The sequence below is a fragment of the Panthera tigris genome, chromosome X (genome assembly GCF_018350195.1).
Source record: "Panthera tigris isolate Pti1 chromosome X, P.tigris_Pti1_mat1.1, whole genome shotgun sequence".
NCBI lineage: Eukaryota > Metazoa > Chordata > Mammalia > Carnivora > Felidae > Panthera > Panthera tigris.
Genome location: NC_056677.1, coordinates 65,716,954 through 65,723,174, shown reverse-complemented (window position 1 = coordinate 65,723,174; position 6,221 = coordinate 65,716,954).

Here is a 6,221-nt window from a genome sequence, read left to right as displayed (position 1 = left end):
CTCTCATTATTTGGAAGAGCTCCTGCAACAGAGGTTAAGCTTGAAAATAGTATTATAAGAAAGAGTTCTGTGGAGAGATCATATCTCTTGATCTGGGAGTTTGTATTGAGGCCAGGAAACATTACATAAAATGATCAGATATCTTTCCTCAGGCCTTGGTGGTCAAATTTGTTCCAGTTTCTAAGAATACAGCCCAAGGATGAGTCTGAAGAAATAGATGGAATTTGTCCCATAGTGGGAAGCTGCCAGTTCCCAAAAGGGTGTCTCACCAAAAGGAATGGGTTTCTGACTCATGGCCACAATTTCAGTCAGGGTATCCTACTGACCTGAAAAAGGACCAGACCTTATGTGCGGCAACTGACTCTACTGAGACATTCCACCAAGGAGAGGGTCACAGCAAATAGCAATGGCAATTTATGCTGAGACATCCCATGCAAAAAAGATAGCTGGACACCCGTTGGCCAAACCAGGTCAGAAAAAGGGGGAGGATTCACCCCTCGATGCATAAGAATGTATTTTGCCTGTAGATCAAGGTGGTGGCTGGGCCCATGGGAACAATGGAATAAAGGGGAGGGAGCCAAAAGAAGGTGGCTGAGGGGCACCTGGGTGGCTCAGTCAGTTAAGAATCCGAATTCAGCTCAGGTCATGATCTTGCAGTCAGTGGGTTTGAGCCCCACGTTGGGCTCTGTTTCAACAGCTCAGAGCTTGGAGCCTGCTTTGGATTCTGTCTCCCTCTCCCTCTGCCCCTCCCCAGCTCACGGTTTCTTCTTTCTGTCTCTCAAAAATGAATAAACACTAAAAAATTAAAAAAGAAGAACTAAGGTGACTGGGAGTCCGTCAGTATCAGGAAAGGATCTCAACTGAGCCTGTAGTGTGTACAATTTGCCATGGATTAACTTCTGCCAGCTACACCACATCTTGGGAATGGAGGCCTCAGGGAGATGGAGTAAGACAGCAAAGGAAGGGGGTCCTTTTCTCTTACAGGCATAGAGAGTCCAACCTGTTCACTCTCAGACCTTTATACCACACTAGGGAGCTTCCCTATCCATGGATCTTCAGTTAACTGATAAGTACTAAGGTTAGACTGCTGAAAGGTGAAAAAAGACAAATAAGAGGGAGAGAAGGACTCTTACAATGGGCAAGAGGGGAAATCCCTCACCCTTTTGGGCAAGGACGGTCTGGCTGGTTCCCCCAGGGGCTTCAGATTCTCACCGAGGAGTAACCTTAACCAGAAGTTCTCAGTTCCCCACAGAGTACTAGAGTGTCCACCAAAGGAAAGTACTGAGAAATTCTCAGAGAATCTGGGGAGATCCCTGGGGCTGGCAAAGTCTCCCCATATGGACCACCAAATGTGAAGTGACATGATTGTGTGGAGACTGGTGGTTCAGGAAGTAAAAGAATTCACCCAAGGCAGAACAAAGGACATAGAAGTTTACTGAGTACACTGCAAAGGATCTGTGGGCAGGACAGCAAAGTAGAGACTGCCTGGAGGCAATAGTGGTGGGCTGTAGTTAAGGGGTAAGGTGAGTAATTATGGGAACATATGGAATTTTCCTTTTTTGGTACTTGCGTCTGGATATAAGTAACCCATTGGCCAGCAAAGGCTTATGGATATTTTGAGGTGAGTCACCTAATAGGCCTGTTTGAATTCAGTCAGGGGGTCACTGTGGGCCCTTCTACCTAACTCAGGATTCCTTTGCTCAAGTTTGTTGCCTAAAAGTGGCCTCTACACTATGTATATAGAGAGGTATAAAGACTACTAAAAAACCTACTGAGACTGATAAATAAATCCAGTATATTAGTTTGATATAAATTTAATACACAGAGTTTTATTGCATTTCTATACACTAATAATGAAATAGCAGAAAGAGATTAAGGGAAAATCTCCCTTATAATTACATCAAAAAGAATAAAATACCCAGGAATAAACTTAACTAAGGTGATGAAAGACCTCTACTACAAACAAATGGAAAGATATACCATGTTCATGGATGAGAAGAACAAATATTTTTTAAATGTCCATACTACCCAAGGCAATCTACAGACTTAATGGAATTCCTATCATAATATCAGCAAAATTTTGTTTGTAGAAGTAGAACAAATAACACTAAATAACAAATAACACTAAAACTTGTATGGATACATAATAGACCCCAAATAACAATAGAAATCTTGAAAAAGAAGAACAAAGCTAAAAGGATCTCAAATTCAGATTTTAAGATATAATACAATGCTATAGCAATCAAAATAGTATGGCACTGTCACAAAAATAGACACATAGATCAATGGAACAGAATAGAGAGCCAATAAATAAACAGGGATGTGGAAAAAATGAACACTCATGCACTGTCAGAAATATAAATTGATGCATCAACAGTAGAAAACAGTATGGACGTTCATCACAAAATTAAAAATAGTGTTACCATATGATACTGTAATTCCAGTACTGAGTATATACACAAAGTAAACAAAAACATTAATTTGAAAAGATATACACACCAGTATGTTTATTACAGCATTATTTATAATAACCAATATATGGAAGCAACCCAAGTGTCCATCCTTAGATAAATGAATAAAGAAGATGTGGTATATAGATAGAATGGAATACAACTCACCCATAAAAAAGACATCTTGCCATTTGTACTGTGGATGGACCTAAAAGGTATAATGCCAAGTGAAATAAGTGAAATATTATTTCACTCACATGTGGAATTTAAGTAATAAAACAAATAAAGGAAATAAGAGACAAAAAAAACCCCCACCAGAATCTTAAATACAGGGAACAAACTGTTAGTTTCCAGAGGAGAGATGGGTGAAGGGGAGGGATGAAATAAAGAAAATCAAGAGTACACTTATCATGGGAGGCTGGGAAGATGGCAGAGTTAGGAGGACCCTAAGCTAGTCTTGTTCCACAGATACTAGATAATTCTCACATCAGTGTAAGCAAGACAGAAAATGACCCAAAGACCAGCAAAACAAACTTCACACCTAAAGGTAGAGAGATCACATTGAAGAGTGTAAGAAGGGAAGACATGGGGATAGCTAAAAGGACTGTGGCTATCCATGGCCAGAGGGAGATGGGAGCACAGAGAAGGGCAAAAACCAAACTATCATACCAGGAAGACTGCACAGAGAAGACAAATCCTCATAACATTTGTTTTTGAAAGTGAGAACAGCCAAATTTCATGAGTTCTTACAACCAGTGGGAATTAAATGCTGGATTTTTCAAAATCAGAAGTCTAGGCCCTGAAAGAGTCTCAAGGGTGTTAGGAAGCTGAGTCCTCACCCTTAAAGAGAGTGCATACAAACATCCCACAGTGATCCAGTGTAGAATCAACAATTTGAAAAACACCTGGGTCATAGGAGAGAGAGAGTTATTAACTCATGTAGGAGCATATCTTGGAGAGGTAGAGATTGCAGTGAGACCCTTCAAAGAACAAAGGAGCTTGCAGGTGACATTTCCCTCCCTAGCTACTCAGCATAAACTCAAGGCCACATGTGGGAACAGGCACAGTGCCAACACTTGCACCTAATTTGCTTACATCAAGACTTGTCCCCCCCATGCTTTGGTGGATCCACCCTTTCCAGTCATATTTGCTTTAGTGCTCATGTTGCAGGTTCCCTACCCCAGAGGACCAGCATAAATCTGGCCAATCTTCTGACCTGTGCTATTTGCAGAAAGGCTTCAGGAAGCCCCAAGTTCTGCAGCCACTGCATGTACCCTGTGGAAAATGATAAACACCAACTTGTTGAAAGTGTGTGCACTACCCACTACATTCAAGAGGAGTTTTAGCTGACTTTCCTAACACACAGAAACAGACACAGAGAGTTAGGAAAAATTGGAAGGCAGAGAAATATGTCTCAAATGAAAGAACAGGACTGGGGTGCCTGGGTGGCTCAGTTGGTTAAGCGTCAACTTCAGTTCAGGTCATGATCTAGTGGTTCATGGGTTTGAGCCCCGCATCGAGCTCTGTGCTGACATCGCAGAGCCTGGAGCCTGATTTGGATTCTGTGCCTCTCTGTCTCTGCCCCTCCACTGCTTGTGCTTTGTCTGTCTTCTGTCTCAAAAATAAATAAACATTAAAAAAGAAAGAAAGAACAGGGCAAAACCACAGCAAAAAAACAAAGAGAAATGGATGTAAGTAATATGTCTGATAGAGAATTTAAAAGAATGATCATAAAAGTACTCAATCGACTTGACAGAAGAGTGGAGGACATCAGTGAGATCCTTAACAAAGATATATATATATATATATACACACACATATATATATGTATATATATATATCCTCATAAGACATATATAAATATATATATATACACCTTTTTATATATCTATATAAGATATATATATAATCAAAGATGAAGAACACAATAAATGAAATTAAAAATACACTAGTGGAATAAATAGCAAGCTAGAGGAAGCAGAAGAATGAATTAATAACCTGGAAGATGGAATAATGGAAAATAAACAAACTGACCAAATGAAAGAAAAAATAATTAGGCAAAATGAGAATAGACTTAGGGAATGCAGTGACTCCATCAAACATAATAACATTTGCATTATACAGACCCCATAAGAAGAAGAGAAAAAAGGAGGCAGAAAAATTATTTGAAGAAGTAATGGCTGAAAACTTCCCTAATCTGAGGAAGGAAATATCTAGATCCAGGAGATGGAAATCCTCCAAACAAAATCAACCTGAAGAGGTCAGAATAAGATATATAGTGATTAAAATGGCAAAAAGTAGTAATAAAGAAAAAAAAATAAAAACAGCAAAAGGAAAGAAAATAGTTACAGAAAAGGGAAATTCCTTAATGCTATCTATCTGCAGAGTTTTCAGCAGAAATATTGCAGGCCAGAGGGGAGTGGCATGATATTTTCAAAGTGCCGAAAAGATAAACTCTATAGCCAAGAATCAACTATCCAGCAAGGCTAGCATTCAGAATACAAGAAAAGATAAAGATTTATTCAGACAAACAAGAACTAAAGGAGTTTGTGACCACTAAACCAGCCCTGTAAGAAATGTTAAAAGGGACTCTGAGTGGAAAGGAGCAATTAAGTAATTAAGAGAAAAACAGGAAACACAAAAGTAGTGAAAATAAGTATATCTGTAAAAATAGGTCAAGGGATTCACAAAATAAAGAAATGTAGAATATGACATCAGATACCTAAAATATGGGTAGGGTAGAAGAGGACTAAATAATGAGATCAAACTTAAGCCACCATCAACTTAATATACACTGCTATAGACAGATGATGTTATTTAAAAACTGAATGATAACCACAGATCAAAAGCCAGTAATATATATGCAAAGATTAAAGAGAAAGAAATCCACGCATATCACTAAAGAAAGCCAGCAAACCATAAAAGAAAGCCAGAGAAGAAAGGATCAGAAAAAAACTACAAAAAAGCCCCACAAAACTAGTAATGAAATGGCAATAAATATATATCTATAAATAATTACCCTGAATGAAAATGGACTAAATAATCCATTCAAGACATAGGATGACAGAGTGGGAAAAAATATATGCTAAGCTATAAGATAATCATCTCAGAACTACATTTCAGACCTAAAGTCACCTGCAGATTGAAAGTGGGGGGATGGAGAAACATTTATCATGCAAATGTCAAAAGAATGCCTGGGTAGCAATCATTATATCAGACAAAATAGACTTTAAAAGAAAAACTGTAACAAGATACAAAGAAGGATACCATATAACAATAAAGGGAACAATTCAATTAGAGTATATAACAATTGTAAATATTTATACACCCAACATGAAGGATCCAAAATTCATAAAACAGTTAATAACAAACATGAAGTAACTAATTTATAGTAATAAAATAATTAACACCCACTTACATAAATGGGCAGATCATCTAAACAAAATCAACAAGGAAACAGTGGCTTTGAATGACACACTGGACCAGAGGGTCTTTACAAATCCATTCAGAAAATTCCATTCTAATGTAGCAGAATACACATTCTTTTCAAATGCACATGTCACATTCTCCAGAATAGATCACATATAAGGCCACAATGCAATCTGTAAGAAATTCAAAATGGATGGAATTATATGATGCTTCTTCTATGACTACAATGTTACAAAACTAGAAATCAACCATGAGAAAAAAAATCTGAAAAGACCACAAATACAAGGAGGTTAAATAAGATGCCACTAAACAATGAATAAGTCAACCAAGAAATCAAAGAAG